This window comes from Monodon monoceros, unplaced genomic scaffold, assembly GCF_005190385.1.
Source record: "Monodon monoceros isolate NGI ecotype Baffin Bay Population unplaced genomic scaffold, NGI_Narwhal_1 Super_Scaffold_21, whole genome shotgun sequence".
Taxonomy (NCBI): Eukaryota; Metazoa; Chordata; class Mammalia; order Artiodactyla; family Monodontidae; genus Monodon; species Monodon monoceros.
In genome coordinates this window covers 142123646-142143142 of record NW_021703778.1, presented here as the reverse complement: position 1 = coordinate 142143142, position 19497 = coordinate 142123646, and the positions used below count along the sequence as shown (strand labels likewise).

At 45.3% G+C, this 19497-nt stretch overlaps 1 protein-coding gene across 6 annotated transcripts in view; it reads right to left on the bottom strand.

Annotated features, from left to right (window-relative positions):
- The window catches only part of SUSD6 (sushi domain containing 6), a 91318-nt gene that overhangs the window by 48617 nt on the left and 23204 nt on the right, over window positions 1–19497 (bottom strand). The window contains exon 1 of one of the 6 annotated variants that reach the window (XM_029238340.1): window positions 3688–5104. The exons of the other annotated variants lie outside the window; for them this stretch is intronic. The gene's annotated coding sequence lies outside the window, so the exon portion shown is untranslated. Of the gene's footprint in view, window positions 1–3687; window positions 5105–19497 lie in introns of those variants that run through there. 6 annotated transcript variants of the gene reach the window in all.

The window sequence follows — 19497 nt, the reverse complement described above, 5'->3', positions numbered from 1 at the left end:
CGACAGGACAAGGAGACAAGCGCCGGCTCACCTGGAGATCTGTCAGGCTCCGCAGAGCTTTCAGAAACTGCTGTGGCTCTGCCCTGCTGCCTGCCTTGGAGGCTCGAGCAAAGAGGAGGAGAGAGATAGATGGCTGTTGACTCAGAGCTGCTACACCAGAGTCTGGCTTTGCCTTTGCCACCGGACTCAGAGCAAGTTCAACTAACCGAAAAGAAAAAAGAAAAGAAAAGAAAAAAAAATAGAGAACACATGTCTTAAAGGGAAAAATACACCGCCCAGAGAGAAGGAATGCAGCAGCGGGAGCCAAGGGCCCGGGGCTTGGCTGGATGAGCCCCTGAGGTCCTGGCTCTGACTCCACAGCCACGAATCTCAAAAATGGACTAATTAATCAAGGCTCACCCAACACACCTGTGACCCCAGAGCCCACATTTGTTGGCTACACTTGACAATGATTGAGCGGAGAACGGGCTGTAACTCTTAATTAGCCCCACCATCCACTCTAGCTCAGACGAAGACGTAAGAAGAATAGGAACCAGTATCTTAAAAAAATAATAATAAAATCAGGGATTAAGACTTTTCAGGATTTTTTTCTACTTGCCTTCAGGGAAGCAGAAGGGTTGATGATACATTATGATATAGGCCTATTATATTTTAGTTAACCCATGGGATTTCATTTATCCTAGTTTATAAGAGGTATTCCAAATAATAAGGTTACACTTCCTTTTTAAATTCCATATACACCTCCTTCTCCAACAAGGCTTTATGTAAATAGATAAAGAAGCCTGCCATCTACAACCCTAATAAAGGATGCCCCTGAAGGATAACACCCAGGCCTGACTTTAATCCATGTATGAAGCCTTGACTCAAGCCTATGCACCCCTTCTGAAGAGAGTTACTTCAAACAGCAGTATGAATTGTCTCAGTCCAAAGGAAAAGCAGCTATGAGGGTCTTCAATGAGAATGAGCCAGGGGCTCAAGAACAGAGCTAGCCACCGGGTCTTTATCCACTACCCCCAAATAGCTGGGACTGTAGCAGTCCTCTGTCCCCAGCTTTTACCCAGATTCCAACTTGAGCCTTTATGGCTGTAGAACAGGGATGGTTCATGGAGAGGTCTAGGGGTGGAGTCTGTGACTGACCCAAAACAGTACACAAAACCATGTGTAAATGTGTGGAATGTGTAAACAGTTTTGTGGCTAAGAACGGTAGAGTCAGAATGCCAGAATTCAAATCTATTTCCTTTATTATGACCTTGTGGCCAAATTACTCTCTTAGCCTCAGTTTTCTCATCTGTAAAATGGAGACAGTAACCATACCATCATCTTCACAGGGCTGATGTAAGGAGTAGGATCAAAGTGCTCAACACAGTGCCTGGCACTTAGCAAGTCCTCAGTAAACACCAGCGGCTGTTGCTATCGTAATTATTAATAAGATCTGAGCGTCGAGGACCTTGGAGGTCATCAGGCTTCACCTCCTCTTTTGACAGATGCCAAAACCAAGGTCCAAAAAGTTAAAGGATACGCCCAGGGCCACCAGCCAGTTAGCAATGGGCCCTTGGTGCTGCCCTTGTACATGCAGCCACAGCAGGTAACCCTACCAGGCAGTCACCATCCCCTCAAGGCAAGAACCAATGGATCATCAAGGATGACACCTGCCCGTGCCACATCACAGCACGTGCACAACAAATACTTCTGCAGTGAATGGATGAGGCTGGATCAGGGTGACGCGTAGTGTTCCGTGCCCGCCTGGAGGAATGAGGAAAGATTACCCACAGGAGGGGATGCTAAACAGATTGCTGAAGGATGTGTCTACTGGAAAAGGAAACGGAGACACCAAGTCCAAGTGGCTCAGAGCAATGGAACCCAGCACTCCCGGCAGATGCTAGAGGCAGGGGCTGGGCTAAGTTTAAACTTTATCCTGAAGACCACGTGAAGCTTACGAGGATTATAAACAGGGAAGTTACAACACCAAATTCATTTAGGAAGATCACTCTGGCAAGGATTTTAGAGGACTGGCGTGGTGGGGGGCTTTCCAAGTGGTAAAGAATCTTACATTTCGTATTTTATAATGAATATAGAGCTCTTTGGAGAACTGTGTGACCATATCTGTCCCCACGATGCACACATTCTCTGACCTATCAATTCTACTTCTATCATCTGTCCCGAGAAATCACGTGTGCAATGATATATACGCAGGATATCCAGTGCATTATTTTCACTGGCACAAGACTGAAGGGTTACTAGTTAAATAAGTTGCCACACACCCACATAACAGAATACCACGCAGTGGTTTAAGAAGAACTGGGCAGCTCAGTCTGTACTAATATGCAATGACTTCCAAAATTAGTATGTGTGTGTATGCATGTATTTTTAGAGGACACACACACATACACACACACACCCCTGTATGCACTGGAAGTCTCTCTCTGGAATTGATGCACAAGAAACTGGTAGCTACCAAGTGCTGTCAGCGAGGGAATCTAGTGGTTAACAGAGAAGGAAGCTCATTTTTCACTGTATGTATCCCCTTTTCATCTTCTTGAGTGTTGTACTTTGTGTATGCATTACCTGTTCAGACAGATAAAATACAGAATAAAATTAATGTAGCAAGGCATTCCTGTAAGCCACCTGTCTCCTCCCTCAACAAACTGACTGATACTCCAATAAACCTGATTGCTCTCTCTGCCAGGAATACAGTCAGTTTCAGGGCTCAGCACAAGCGTCATCTCCTGGAGGAACTCTTCTGATATGTCACGCCCACCTCCAGTAGAACTAACCCCCTCCTTACTCCCAAAGTGCCCTGAGCACGCTACTCTGACTGTACCTCTATCAAGTTATTGTATCTGTTTATCTGTCTCACCTCACTAGGCTCAAACTTCCTTGAAGGCAGGGACTGTGAATTACTCAACTTGGAACCTTCATAAGCCAGCACAGGGCCTGGCACCTGACAGGCAGGCAGCAAATGTCTGCCAAACTCATGAACACTGTGGGGGAGGAGCCAGTATGGGACTGGGGAGAAGATGCACACAAATGAGCCCATGTTCTGTTTTGTTTTCTAGAAACAGCTGGTTCCTCCCTTACTGTTTAAGCAGTTACCTGGGCCAAGGGACCGATTCCACCATGAAGCCTAAGACCTGATCAAGTGCAAAACGAATGGGGTGATGGAAAAAGGGGCTCTGCAAAGAGAAGAGAAAAGATGAACAGAGGAGAGTCAAGGAATGTTTATGCTAGGCTGAGCCAAGGGTTAGTGCTTCAGAAATAATACAATAATACAGAGAAAAGTGAATCCCCACAGCCCCAGGATATCACCCCAAATGGGAAAACCCAGCTACTATGAAGAAAGGGTCACACGACGTCTAATCATTTTCAGAAAGAATCCACTTAGAACACAGAATTTTAAAAAACAAAATAAAGCCTGCCCTTGAATCATGGCTTTAGACCAAGTGAAAAGAAGAACACTTAGAACAAATTAAGACTAAGTATTCATTATTACCCTTAGAGAAACACATAGACGAAAACGTAGTTAAAAGAAAAAAAAAGAATTCATTTCGCCTCAGTATTCCGCTGGTGTGTTAGTGACCACTTCCCCTGATTTAAAAAAATTATAATTTAGAGATAAAGTAAAATGGTGGATGTCAGGGGCTAAGGGGGGGGGGGGGGGGAGGGGGGAGTTAGTGTTTAAATGCGTACAGAGTTTCCGTTTTGCCGGATGAAAAGAGTTCTGGGGACGGATGGTGGTGATGGCTGCTCCACATCATGAACGTACTTCATACCACTCTTCTCTGGCTTCCGTTTTCACACCTAAAAACAGCTCAAAGGTCTCTCTCAATCACAGAATTCTCCAGAGCATCCACGCTTCTCTTTGTATAACCTATCTCTTCCTCCAGCTTTTCCAAAACACGGGGTGGGGCAGTGTCATGGGAAGTCTGCGTTCACCCTTCTGACTTTCCTTCTTGGGACCAACGCTGCCGCCTCAACAGCCTGTGGCAAGGGGAGACCCCCATGAGCTAGACTGCCAGCCCCGTAAGGTCAGGGTCTGGCCTTTCCCCACCTCTGTGAACCCAAAACATCAAAAGCTGAGTGGCTGCTCTGCTGAATGTGATGTCACGAACACTCGTCTCCTGTCCAGAGTGACCCTCCAAGAGGAAGGACACTGCCCTTAAGCCACAGCTCTGAACTTGGGGAAGAACCGTCCCACATCTCTCCCTCTGTTTCCTCATCTGTAAAATGGAGGTGTTGCTTGCTTTGAATATCTCACCAGTGAATATCTCACCAGTCTATAGTGAGGTTTAAAAGGGACAAAATATAAAAGACTGCTTGCTCTGTAAACTAGTAAGAAGACTCAGGTCCTCCTATTTTCAGTCTTAGCCTATAAGCCAAGACAGCAGAGGGTGATCTGAGGAACCGCTCATAAAAAAGATGATGATAAGCATGGCAGGCTTCTGGTGCTGAGGAGAACCTGTAACACGAGCTCAAAGTTCACACAATTTGCTTCCTTGTTGTTGCCACAGATGCTTCCAGATTAACCAAAAAGCCTGCCTAAGGTGAAATGTATCCTTAGAGTCACCTTGAAAAATGGCTCATAGCTTAGGGAGGCAGCAGCAGCTGGGGGAGGGGCTGGGAGTGGGGAGCCATGGAACAGCCAGGGCGCCCAGTCCCCTAGACACGCAGGGCAGGGCCCCGATCTCCGCAGCTCATGCGTCCGGGTTGCCCTGGGGCCTATCCCTGCGGGTGGAGAATGTCACAGTCCTGCCGAGGCGCAGTCCTGTCACACTCCACTGAGCGCTCCTCTGTGAAGGCAAAGGGTCCTGACTCAGCCATGCTTGGCGCCCAGGGGCTAGGTGAGTTTCTCTACATCTCTGTGAGCTCAGCCTCCGTTTACATGTAATCCTCAGGACAGATTATTTCCTATACCATGGCCATCTCTCCATTAGTTACAAGAGGGAATTGGACAGGTACAACCAACATAAATCCTTTTCTTGCCTCAGACTAGTCTGGAAGGGGGATGGTGGCGGTGGGAGAATCTAGAATAAGAGTCTGTTCCTTTGATTAACACTACCATGTGATGGGGGGAGACAAAGAACAGTTCATGAAGTTGGAACAGAACTTAACCATTACATTTTAGACTGTAAACATAAGAAGTGCTAACTCTGGGATCCAAAGTTCCCCAGAGGGTGTGATAAGAGAAGGGAATAACGTGCTGGGAGGCCCTCCCTTACCTCTCCCTTTCTGCCTGCAGTGTCCCCCCCTTCACTCCCACTCACCCTGAAATGGCTGGGCCACAGCAGCAAAAGGTATCTAAATGTGTATCAGATCTTAGTGCCTCCCACTCCTCCCCCACAAAATGACAAAACTGTATTACTTCTAGATGTCTTCAGTTTACTTTTTTCCTCCCTGGGGATAAATGGCTCCTTCCAATCTTCCTAACCTCTGTATCTTCCCCTTTCTTTTGTGCCACCAGCAGCTGAGTACTTCAATAGGCACAAAGTTGTCTATCGGACTTTGAGATCCTTGACAGCCATAAGTTCCTTTATCCATTTCCTTTTCATCTCCAGCTCCAAAGCCCAAAGGACACAAACATCAAACTCTTGTTAAAATTTGCCTCCTACAGGGACTTCCCTGGTGGCACAGTGGTTAAGACTCCACGCTCCCAATGCAGGGCACCTGGGCTTGATCCCTGGTCAGGGAACTAGATCTCACATGCACGCGGCAACTAAGGAGCCCATGAGCCACAACTAAGGAGCCTGCCGCAACTAAGACCTGGTGCAACCAAATTAAATAAATAAGTAAATAAATAAAATTCCTAAAAAAAAAAAAAAAAAATTTACCTCCTACAAATCACAAAAATAACCCTCAGCTTTTCTCAGAAACCACTGAAGCCAGGGTAGGGTAGGTGTTTGAGGCTTTCTTGAATTGCTTTAATATTCCTTGTATTCTTGTCTCACTCCCCAGAACTGCTCACTACATCCTCTTGTCCCACTTTTCCCCTACGCTACTGCTCAGGCTTCAGACAGCAGGGACACCAGCAGACACACTAAACCTTCTCCTCAATAGTCTCCAGCATCTCTTTTCTAGAACCTAGCAGCAGGATGACTGCAGCATGGATCTGAGTGCAGGAGACAGCCCTTAAGTCCCAGCTCCACCAACCAACAGCGGATTGGCCTCAGGCAAGTCAATCATTCTTCCTGGTCCTCACAGGGTAGGTCTGGATGATCCCCAAATGCCCTCTGAGTTCTAAGGAATCTGGAATATCTTCTAGGGAAAAGGAGAAGCCCAGAAGTATTTCTCCTGAAAACATAAGTCAACAAAAGTTCTGACTAGAAGGAAGAAATGTTAAATCCACCCTCTTTTTTCCGCAGAGCAGTCCTTTCCCCCTGCATCTCCCCAGACCTATCCTAGAATCTATCTCCCTCTGCACTGCAGCAAACTCAGGAGACTCCAACTTTTCCATTTAGAGCTTAATCAATCCATCAGCACATTTGTATAGGCCATCCGTACACAGTGTTCCTAAAGTGCTTTCCAAAAATAACAAACATCTGATCAAAAAACCCCAGCCTACACACACACACACACACACACACACACACACACACACACACGGATCACTGCAGAGCTGTAGGGGCCCAGAGAGAAAGAGAAAATGCAAGAGAGAAGGACACAAGAGAACAAAACAAGACAGGCTCAAGACAGGACAGAAAAAAGGAGAGAAAAGGCAGAGTGCCTGCTCACAGGCACTTGGCTCAGGCCATAAATTTCCAACAGTGAAGGCAGGAAACCACTTCTTCTCTAGACTGATGGGCTAGACTAGAACCAATCAGTTCGCCTCCTGATGCCTCTGCTTCCTCATCAGTAAAACGAAACAATTCAAGTACTTCTCTCTCAGAGAGCCTGGATCCGTGGAAAGATTCTGGTAGGCTGTGCCAGAATCTCTGGTCTGCTTGGATATTATTAGTTAGGTGGCCTAGGGCAAGTTATTTTCAGTTCCCATCTACAAACTGGATAAATAACACCCACCTTATTGGGCTGTCGTGAAGTGGAAATGGGATCAACGTGAAGGATCAGGACAGTGTCTGGAACACTGGGCCCTCAAATCAGTGCTGTTGAAGGCCCCTTCCTGCTCTAACAGGATGTTACTGAGCCCCCACTAGACCCCTGAAGGGTACTGTTTCAGCTGGGCTGAAAACACATGCCCCCAGACTAGGCTCGAAACACAGTTAGTTTAGATGAAAGAAGAGCCAAGAGGTTAAACAAATGAACCTCCAAAGGTCTCTCCCATGAAGTTCTGAAAATATATTTTTTTAAGGAACTTAACATTCCCTCCCCCAAAATTAAATAATCATGTATGTGACTATACTGAAGTGATATTTGTGTCTAGAGGGACCAAGGAGGTTTTCCAGCCTGAATATGCTACAGGAGAGGATAAGGGCACAGAGCTTACATGTCTGAGATATACACACACACACACACACACACACACACTCATTACCTCATTATATAGGTGCCATTATGCCTATTTTACAGATAGATGGAATCAAAGGGGCCTAGAAGTCTTTCCTCCTCTTGCTTTCCTACTGCAAAGGACTCCCTGTTCTTTTTTCCAAATACAAGGTCACGCTTATTTGCATCTCCTCTGGGAAAACTCTTCAATTGAGCCCACAAGCATGGAAGGCTCTTCTGAACCCATAGCATCACTGCCTGGAAGACTGGGAGAACCAATCCTATTCTCCCCCAAGGCCCACTCACAGTTACTTAACTGTTGCATGCTACATTTACTGCAGGTAGTAAATTCCTGCAGAGCACCAACTCCGCCTCTTTCTGTGCCCCAAAGTGCTCAACATTTATTTGTTCAGGAAGGGGAAAAAAAGATAAACCCCAAACCCATCATTTGTATAGGAAATACAAGATGGCAAAGTAGCAGCAGATATAAAACAGGAGGGGAAAAGGGTATATAAATCCTGAAGTTTTGCCAGGTAGCAAAACAGATGTTTGGCAGAAGTGGCTATAATTGGTTCCTAGACCCCAGAGATACATCTATGTGTCATCACACCCCTCTTCTTGGTTCCTATCAGAGCTGAGTGGAGCAGGCTTCAATACCCACTTGGCAAATAAAGTCTGGGAAGCTGATTTGCTAAATCTGATTTCTTACGGCTCAGTGTTTGCAGTGACTCTACTGCAATTCAGCAAATATTTACTGGCTGTCTTCAGTGCAAGACTTGGGTGATCACAGAGATGAAGTGGAGCATAGTTCTTACTCTCCAGGAATTCTCAATCTATGTGAGAGGAATTACATGTTTATCTACATAACACTGTGAAACTGTTACAAGGGTTTGTGTTTTTGTTTTGTTTTTTAATTTTAAAAAGTGCTATGAGAACACAGAGGAGATAAGAACAAAGGCTTCTGGTTGGGAGTAGGGGGAGGTGACAGAGAAAGCTTTGAGCTGGACCTTGAAGTTCACACACAGATTTAGTGCGCTCCCGGGGCAGTTTTTTTGTTTTTGCGGTACGCGGGCCTCTCACTGTTGTGGCCTCTCCCGTTGCAGAGTACAGGCTCCAGACGCAGAGGCCCAGCGGCCATGGCTCACGGGCCCAGCCGCTCCGCGGCATGTGGGATCTTCCCAGGCCGGGGCACGAACCCGTGTCCCCTGCAGCGGCAGGCGGACTCTCAATCACTGCGCCACCAGGGAAGCCCCCGGGGCAGTTTTGCATGCACAGTGCTAATTATAAAGAGAGAGAGGGGAAAAAAAAAAAAAAAAGGATGGCAGAGGGAGAGAGGAAAAATAAAGTGATAATTTTATCTGCCAGGAGTCACTGAATGCTGCTGTCTGGTAACAGGAAATAAATATCTATCTATATACCTTCACTCAAGGGGATGTTTCAGTGCTAGATTTTGGTTTTCAAAGTATGTACTCATAGCTGTGTAGGAAACACCTCCTCCAGGTCAAAAATAGCAAACCCAAGAGAACTGGTTGAAGCAGTTGTGTTTACTTTTTACTGTCTCTGTGGATCGCTTTCCAAAGGCTCCCAAGTGGAAGGGTATAAACAGGTCTGTGTCACTTCCTGGTTCTCAGGCCTTCTGCTACATTCCCACCCAGTCAGTCTGGGAATGCTGCCTATTTAAAAATAAACTGTAAAAACTCACCAAAAACCCCAACTCTACTTTTTCCTCTACTTCATTCAATTTCACTGTTATTAAAAGGGGCTGAGCGAGAGACGAGACAGAAATGACCACAGAGAATGAATTCTCAGGTGAAAACAAAAATATAGGCTTACTGAGTTCAAGGTCAGGGGATTTGGATTCTACTAATGTTCTGCCTCTAAGTGGAAAACGTGACCTTGAAAAAGCAAGACGCTTCATCTCTGCACAACAGCTGCTTCAGCATCCTCTTAGCCCCAATACAGTTCTCCAGTCTTTCTGGACCTCAGTTTCCTTATCTATAAAACAGCACTAATAACAGCTACCTCATAGGGCTATTGTAAATATCATATGGGAAGTATATATAAAGCACTTAGTATACTGTCTGGCACTCAGTAAGTCATCAAAAGTGGTGTTATAGTTATGTCACCACCTATCATTACTGTCGTCATCATCTGGAAACGGAAGGGCCGAGCTAGATGGCCACTACTTGAAGAAATTCTCTGGCTCCAAAATCCTATGATTCTTTAAGTCACTTTCTCCTTTTCTTTTTTTTTCTCTTTATTTTCTTTTCTATTTTTTTTTGGAGGGGGGGGTTAGATGGAAAGGAAGGGAGATCAACTCGGAGAAGCATGACAGTTACTGACACATCCTCAATGTTTGTGTTAGAAACACCAGAATACAATTAAGGAAATCCATCAATGAGCTTGAAGGGGGCGTGTTACCCTCCCCAAGGGAAAAGTCTATCTATGACTCACATGAAAGCCACAGCACATGGCAAGTTCACCCACAACTGCTGCCTCTACTCCCATGTTCATGAAGGACAGCACCCTCCTGGGCCAGCACAATCCGACTTCATCCACCTTATCTTTAACTGTGAGCAGCTCCTTAGGGAGCCCGAAAAGACAGCATGTGGCTAATCCACCCATTTCTAATAATAACTAATCCCCCCACAAAGTATTCCTGTTTTAAACAAAAAAGTGCCTTCTCCTTAATATAATTTGAATGTGGTCAAAAATCAAATGCCCTTCCCCGAAAGTTACGAGTAATCAGAGATGTTTGGATTTATCAAAACCGAAGTGCTAAACTGTAGTTAACTTCAGATGAAATTAATAAGCGTTTTCTTTTATTCATTCCGTGTCCATAATGTGCCAAAGGCTGTAGAAGATGCCAGAAACTAATAGGATGGGATGAGTAAGAACAATAAAGGATGACACTTAGGTTTTTGGCTTGTGACTGTGTGAACGGTAGAAGCTACCACAGGAGGGAAAGAACACAGGTAGACAAGCAGGTTTTGGTGAAGAATATGATGAATGTAGTTCAGGTTATTTTTGGGTGGGTTGAATTGTAGGTACTTGAAGGATATCCAGGTAGAAAAGTCTAGCAGGCAAGTTAGAAATGAGTATGAAAGTCTGCAAAGTGCTCCGAACTTCGGGTACTGCCCTGGAGTGACTGGCCTGAAAGTGATGGCTGAAACCATGCAAAATAGACTATGAGCTCACCTAGGTGAGAGAGATGAGTGAGGAGAGAGTCAAGCCAGAATCCTGGGGAGAACACTAACTTTTTAAAGAGGCCTATCAAGGAAGGAGAGACCATGAAAGACACTCCAAAAAGCACAAGGAAACCAGAAGCCTGTGCATCACAGCTGTCAAGGTAGGGACAGAGTGATTCAAGGAGGATGTGAGGGGGCACAGTGGCAGATGCAGCAAAGGTCCAGTAAATAAAAACTAAAAACTACCCACTGGACCTGGCCACTAGGATATCACTAGTGACCTCCTCAAGAGCACATTTATTAGAGTGGTGAGGGCAGATCATGTTGACTTTAACATGAATTCAAAGTGAGAAAGCAGACACAATAAGGGCAAAACAATTGGGGGTGGGTGGAACTGGAAAAGAAGGGAGAAGAAACACTGGATGATGGCTTCTGGCTCCAAATATATTATGAGTTGTACTTTCTCAGTTAACCCAAGGATTTCAGTTAAAGCTTCTGGAACTGCCCAGATAGCTCCGAGACACCCTCCCCCCAAACCCAATCGAGAGTCCCTCCGAATGAGCACCCAGACACACACACTATGGTTGCCAAAGCTGTGGAGACGCTGGGGATGAATATTTAAGACCTGCCTGCTTCCTTAATGTTCAACAACAACAAAAGACTCTCCACCCCATCACCCCTTTTCCAAAACTACTACCTCTTCTGTAGGATTCATGAGTGAGAAGAAACAGTCAACCTAATGGCAGGGCCAGAGAAGTGGACTTAGTGTCTCTCAGGCCTTAAGGTGCCCCATAAATATGGTCTCGATTTCTGCCATTTCCCTCCTTTCTACTCAAATGTCAGCCGAGTATTTTCCCCTAAGGTTCAGGATTCCAGAAGCATGTTCTTCACCTCCATCTACTGAAGCTTAACAGCCCCAGTGAGGTACACATTTAGAACAAACAAGACACTGCCTTCTGGCTCCAAATTGTTCTCCATCTTGTGTAAGTTCCAAGAAGCCTCCTAATTTATAACCAAACCATGACTCTTCCCGTCCTCCTCCTCACAAATTACCCAAACTTCCTGTAAGTTGTCAAGGTTGGACTGAAAGGCCCCAAGCAAAAATGAGAAGCAGGAACTTGCCTACTGTTCCTTCCCCTTTGATTAGTGCCACGCCCCAGCACCACCTCTACCCTTACGTGACCCTCTCATTGTACAGAGCCCCTCCACCAATGCCTGCATGCTCTAGTCTAGCTCCAACCATACCTCCAGTTCTCTCCACGTGGGGTTCTAAGTCAGGACCGGAGAAGAAAGGAATCTGGTTAACTCACAAGAAGGAATATTCCCTTAAATCTCCAAATACAGACTCAAAAGTTATCTCAAGTTAGTCAAAGTTCAGGCAGAGGTATCAAATGAAGAACTTCATAAAGTCCAGGTATCATCTTAGAAGACGTTAAGAGATTGTGATAAACACAGCAGATAAGAAAGAAACAACAGACTATACTACAAACCTACAGTAATCAAGACAGTATGGTACTAGCACAAAAACAGAAATATAGATCAATGGAACAGGATAGAAAGCCCAGAGATAAACCCACGCACATACGGTCATCTTATCTTTGATAAAGGAGGCAAGAGTATACAGTGGAGAAAAGACAGCCTCTTAAATAAGTGGTGATGGGAAAACTGGACAGCTACATGTAAAAGAATGAAATTAGAACACTTCCTAGCACCATACACAAAAATAAACTCAAAACAGATTAAAGACCTAAAGGTAAGGCCAGACACTATAAAACTCTTAGACGAAAACAGGAAGAATGCCCTGTGACATAAACCACAGCAAGATCCTTTTTAACCCACCTCCTAGAGAAATGGAAATAAAAACAAAAATAAACAAATGGGAACTAATGAAACTTAAAAGCTTTTGCACAGCAAAGGAAACCATAAACAAGACCAAAAGACAACCCTCAGAATGGGAGAAAATATTTGCAACTGACAAGGGATTAATCTCCAAAATATACAAGCAGTTCAGGCAGCTCAATATCAAAAAAACAACCAACCCAATCAAAAAATGGGCAGAAGAGCTAAATAGACATTTGTCCAAAGAAGATATACACATTGCCAACAAACACATAAAAGAATGCTCAACATCATTAATCATTAGAGAAATGCAAATCAAAACGACAATGAGGTATCACCTTGCACCAGTCAGAATGGCCATCATCAAAAAATCTACAAACAATAAATGCTGGAGAGGGTGTGGAGAGAAGGGAACCCTCTTCCACTGTTGGTGGCAATGTAAATTGATGCAGCCACTATGGAGAACAGTACGGAGGTTCCCTAAAAAACTAAAAATAGAACTACCATACAACCCAGCAATCCCACTATTGGGCATATACCCTGAGAAAACCATAATTCAAAAAGAGTCATGTACCACAATGTTCATTGCAGCACTATTTACAATGGCCAGGACATGGAAGCAACCTAAGTGTCCAGCGACAGATGAATGGATAAAGAAGATGTGGTACATATATACAATGGAATATTAGTCAGCCATAAAAAGAAACGAAACTGAGTTATTTGTAGTGAGGTGGATGGACCCAGAGTCTGTCATACAGAGTGAAGTAAGTCAGAAAGAAAAAAACAAATACCATAACACATATATATATGGAATCTAGAAAAAAATGGCTCTGAAGAACCTAGGGGCAGGACAGGAATAAAGACACAGATGCAGAGAATGGACTTGAGGACACAGGGAGGGGGAAGGGTAAGCTGGGATGAAGTGAGAGAGTGGCACTGACATATATACACTACCGAATGTAAAATAGCTAGCTAGTGGGAAGCAGCCGCATAGCACAGGGAGATCAGCTCGGTGCTTTGTGTCCACCTAGAGGGGTGGGATAAGGAGGGTGGGAGGGAGATGCAAGAGGGAGGGGATATGGGGATATATATATATGCATATAGCTGATTCACTTTGTTATACAGCAGAAACTAACACAACACTGTAAAGCAATTATACTCCAATAAAGATGTTAAAAAATAAAAAAGAAAAGAAACAGCATAACTTAATAAGGGAATCTGATATCTCCCTCATTCCCAACACACGTTTCTTAAGAAGCTTACTGACTTTGTTCAACACATATAATGAGCACCTACTTACCCTAGATTCACACGAAAGGTACAAAGATGGGGGAAAGCTCATACCATTAAAGAGTTCACAGTCTACTGGGGCAGATAAGATACATACACAAATAACTATAATGAGGTAAAAAGTGAAAACACATTGGAGATACACAGCCAAAGTATCAAGGACAAAACAGGGAAGTAAGCTGGAGCCAGAAGAGGGAAATGAAACGGTTAATTACAGAGTCAATCGCAATGTGAGTTTTAGTGTCATACAAAAGGGAGTTCAAATCCTGATTCTGCCTCTTGCTTCTTAGGGGTGCTAGGTGTACTGTTTTACCTGCTGTGAGCCTCTTGTTTCCTTATATATGAAAGTGGGGTAGCAGACATTCAACAATAGGCAGCACAGGGCAGTGACCCTTGAAAAAAGGGGAAGAAATGCAGTGAGTCCTACTAGTGCCCCAACCAATCCCCTAAAGGAGTCTTCAGGTCACAGAGGAGGGAGAAAAAAACCTGAAAGTGTTCAACAATTTCAATGAGTTGAAGAGACAGAGTTGGGAATTTGGGGATGCCAAGGTGGCTAGAATGCGCAGGGCAAAGTAACTGAAAGGAGGGAGCTGCAAAGAGAAAAAAGTGCAGAGATCTGCAGAGCCTGAGTATACTGATCTGCGCAGGTGTTTGAGGAAACTAGCAAGGCTGAGGAAAGAACCAAAGGAAAGAAAGAGGCAGCCGAACCCCCGGCACTCACACAGAGCCAGAAATTTACATGTTCCCACGGGCCAAGGTGGAAAAAAATCTCCTAACCCACAGGGCACTGGAAGGAATCTTCAGAAGGGTTTGGCCGCAGCAGTGGGACCATCCTAGCCCTAGACGAAAGGCTGTTCTGGACCCACCCTAATAAACTGAAAAGTAAGCCTTGAAAGGATCAAACCAATTGTAAGTACGAACTGAATTGCTTCTGAAAACAAAGCTGAAGAGTTTTTAAAGGAATGCAAAAAGTTCCAGCACCCACCAACACACAACTATGTCTGCGCCAACTATGTCTAGCTTCAAAGCAAAAATTAACAGGCAGGGCTTCCCTAGTGGCACAGTGGTTGAGAATCCGCCTGCCAATGCAGGGGACACAGGTTCGAGCCCGGGTCTGGGAAGATACCACATGCCGCGGAGCAACTAAGCCCGTGCGTCACAACTACTGAGCCTGCGCTCTAGAGCCCGCGAGCCACAACTACTGAAGCCCACATGCCACAACTACTGAAGCCCGTGTGCCTAGAGCCCGTGCTCCGCAATGAGAAGCCACCACAATGAGAGAAGCCCGCGCACCGCAACAAAGTAGCCCCCGCTTGCCGCAACTAGAGAAAGCCCGCGCACAGCAACAAACCCAATGCAGCCAAAAATAAATAAATAAATAAATTTATTTTAAAAAAAATTAACAGGCATGCAAAGAGGCAGGAAATTATAACCATGACATATGGTCACATGAGGAGAAGAATCAAACAATAGAAATGGACAAGGAAATGACACAGATGACAGAGTTAGTGGACAAGGATATTCAAATCTCTATTACAAATATACTCTGTATGTTCAAGAGAAAAAAGGAAGGCGTGAGCATGATGAGGAAAGAAATGGAAGACAAAATGAAGACTCAAATTGAACTTCTAGAGGGAAAAATACAAATATCTAAAATGAAAAATACACAGGATGGGATTAACAGATTAGACACTGAAGAAGAAAAAAATTAATGAACTTGAAAGCATAGCAATAGAAACTGTCCAAAGTGACATACACTGAACATGAGTCAGAAGTGCTGACACTATCAAGCAGCCTAACATATATATAATTGGGGCACGGGGAGGGCATATGGGTAGGCACAAATATTTTTTTTTAACAATGGCTGAAATTTTTCTAAATTTGATGAAAACTATAAACCCACAGATTCAAGAAGCTCATCAAATCCCAAGAAGCAGCACAAAAAGAAAACACAAGGTACACTGTAATCAAAATGATGAAAATTAGCATTAAAGAGAACATATTAAAAGCAGCCATGAGGGGTTAGGAGGAGAGACAATGCATTCAGAGGAACAAAGAATTACAGCAAGTCTATTGTTATAAACAAAACAGCCCAGGAGGCAATGGAGCATCATGCTCAAAGCACTGGAAAAAAATCAGTCTGACACTGGTTAAGGAAAAGTTGACAAGAACTATGAAGTTCCCATCACGAATGCTTTTTGTGTTCTGCAGTAACATTTTTCACGGAGGCCTGTGCTGAGCACAAGATGGAAGCTCAGTGGCCTTATAAACATTTGCAAGTACAGTATCCTATGAAGGCTCTTAGGTTCATACAGAGCCATGTTTTACCCATATTTTATACCTATGTACTCAGAACATTACAGACTATAGCTCTTATGTAGTCATATTCCTTAACACACTGGAAAAGACAAGAAAGGTCTATCAGAGGATTCATCCCATAGCAGAAGAAAATCAAAAAATAAAAAGTAAATCTCATGAAGGAATGAATTAGCCTCACCAGCATCAGGCCTGACGAGGCCTCCCTCTCCTCAAGTGTACACTTCTATTGGTTAATGTGTCTGACTGGCCTTTACAGATTCAGATAAAAGGTTTTTTTCAGAATGGAAGAATGCTCCTTGAGAAATAGGTAAGAGTAACTCAAGAGCTGAATGAGAGTTACTCGATTCTTAGCTACGCGATCCAGCCCAGGGTAGCACAGTCTCCTCCTCATTAAGCACCTGGGCTGGCACCCCATTCTTCAGAGTCCAGCCTGGGGCGTTACCCTGGAGGGACCATTAAAATGGCAATTTATCTGTTCTGGGCGTTGGTTGGTCTGGTCTCCCCACTAAACTATAAGGTCCTGGGAAAGCTGGGGCCCCATCTGTTTTTTATGCTTTCTTTGTAACTCTGAGACCACCACACTCTCAAAAAAACCCAGTATAGGTGTCCAAGAGGGACCCTCCTTCCCAAAATACTTTACTGCCTGAACTAGAGGTTTTCAACTGGGGACACTTCTACACGCCACCCCAGCCCCAGGGTTTCTGGCAACATTTGGAGGCATTTTGATGGTCATAACTTGGGGGGTGCTATTGGCATCTAGAGGGTAGAGGTGAGGGATGCCACTAAATATCCCACAATGCACAGGACAGCCCCCAGAACAAAGAATTTGGCCCCAAATGTCAACCGTGCTACAGGTGAGAACCCTGGCCTGAGTGGATGAGCACTGAGCTGCAGCAGATGCCAGCAGATGTGCATGTCTTGCAAATTCCCTCACACCACTGGAAAGCCTCTTGTCCTACCACCTGTCCCCTGATCCTCCCGCTGTCCCTAACACAGGCTTACAGGCCCTCGAGAGAGGAGCTTAAGGGTTCAGACTTCTGGGTTTTCACCCCATCTCTGCCACTAGCTGTTTCATACTGGCTGGACATGTCACAAAACTATTCTGGGCCCATTTCCTCCTCTGTAAAATAGAGAGGTTGGAAAAGATGACTTGAGCGTTCTTCCAGCTCTATCTGAAATGCTAGCTTTGGCCTTATCATGAGCCAAAGAGAAAGGGGAAGGATCCAGCTTAGTCGTGAGTATGCACATCCACCCTCTGAAGGACAGAGGTTCTTCTACTGTGGAAACCGAACCCGGCCAAGGGGAGGTCCAGAGAAGCCTGGAGCTCAGGTATGAGCGACCCAGAAAGGGCTCTGCAAACACTGGCTGCAAGTCCAGCCCAGGCCCTCAGGTTTAAAACATGAAAGTCCTTACTAGCCTCCCTCCTGCCTTTCCCGTGTCAATCTTTTCACCAGTGTTTGGAGGAGAAGCGGGAGGCTAGGGCCACTGAAGAGTAGCACCGGCATCACCTGGGAGCTTATTAGAGACGCTGAATCTCAGCCTTCATCCCTGATCTACTGAATTAGAATCTGCATTTTAATAAGATTCCCCAGGTGACTCCTATGCTAAAGTTTGACAAAGCGAGAGAGAGGCATGGACATATATACACTCCCAAACGTAAGGTAGATAGCTAGTGGGAAGCAGCCGCATAGCACAGGGAGATCAGCTTGGTGCTTTGTGACCACCTATAGGGGTGGGATAGGGAGGGTGGGAGGGAGGGAGACGCAAGAGGGAAGAGATATGGGAACATATGTATATGTATAACTGATTCACTTTGTTATACAGCAGAAACTAACACACCATTGTAAAGCAATTATACTCCAATAAAGATGTAAAAAATTAAAAATTAAATTAAATTAAATTTAAAAAAACTGAAAAATAAATAAAGTTTGAGAAGTCCTGGTTTAGGGTATGCTGCCCTTCTATTATTCTCTGCTTTGTCATCTCCTCGCTTGTAAAGATGACTTTCAAGACTCTGTCCACATTCTACCCTAACCCCACCTCCTTGCACACCCTGTGCACATGTACACACACGCGCGCACGCACACACACACACACACACACACACACACACACACACCAGTTCAGAACTTCCAAATCCAGAGTCACAAGAGTCATGGGGACAGGTTCCTTTCTCCTTGCCTCTTTCCTACATCCACACAAGGGGAGAAAGAAGCCAGGCTTGAAGCACAGGCCAAATTAGAGCTTTTCTGAGAGTGATTCAGCCCACCCCTGCTGTTCAAAGATTCCCCAGGAGGCGGGATGGAAAAAGGGAAGGTGAACCCAAAGGTACAAACTCTGATGGGAGGAGATTCATCATTTGCATCTGAACAGAGACCAACAGGGGTCCAAAGTTTCATTTCTTAAGTTGTGTTTTTGTTTTTGCTGCTGCTGCTGTCTTACCTTACAGAAAGATTCTTCGGGCACAGGCTAAAGGGCAAAGCACACACACAGAGTAAACAAAAACGCAGCAAGGGTTCTCCTGGGGGTGGGGGCAGCTGGAACAAAGCAAGACCACGCTGAAGGGTAGCACAACAGAGCGCTGGAACAGAGGACAGAATGTGGGGGGCAGGGGGGCTGGACTCTGCTGAGAAGTCGGTGCGGTGGAGGAGATTAGGCTGCTGCTCGCCCCTCACCCCACGCGCTGGTATAAGCAGCAGGTGGCCCAGCCCCAGGCAGCTGGCAGAGACAGCCACCTGCACGGGCCTGCCCGCCCCTGCCCCACGGCTGAAGATGGCGCGGAGCAGGGCAAGGTCCAGGCCCAAACCCAGGTGGACGCATCCTCTGGAAAGCGCACCCTGGGGGTGGGGTAGCAACGTCACCCAGTGCTCTGCCACAGTGGGATGAGCCTCAAAAACAACTCTAGCATTATCCAAGGTTCTCCTGCACCCACCTTTGCTGCCTCTGGTCACCTTCTTTACCAGGAGCAGACTCATGGGTCTGCCTTGGGATCCGAACACAGTACAGCCTGAAGTCCAACCTATCCATGTTAAGAGGGAAAAACTGACGCCTGGAGCGGTATTATGACTTGCCCTGGGGACACAGGGCTTGTTAGTGGCTGAACCAAAACTAAGTTCTCCCAACTCTCACTAATAAACAAGGTTCCCCAAATATCTCCCAATCAGAGTCTAACCACTGAGCCCCCTCAGAGTGCCAGCCCCAGCACTGTTCACTGTGCTCTGTCCATTCTGAGCCCCCAAGGAACGGCTGCCGCCCATTCGTAATTCTGCCAGATTAGGAAGTCCAGCAGCATTAGTCTCCAAGAACTGTTGTGTGTGTGAGTGTGTGTGTGTGTGAGTGTGTGTGTGTGTGTGTGAATGAGTGTGTGTGTGTGAGAGAGAGAGAGTGTGTGTGTGTGTGTGTGTGTGTGTGTTTGGAAACGAAAAAG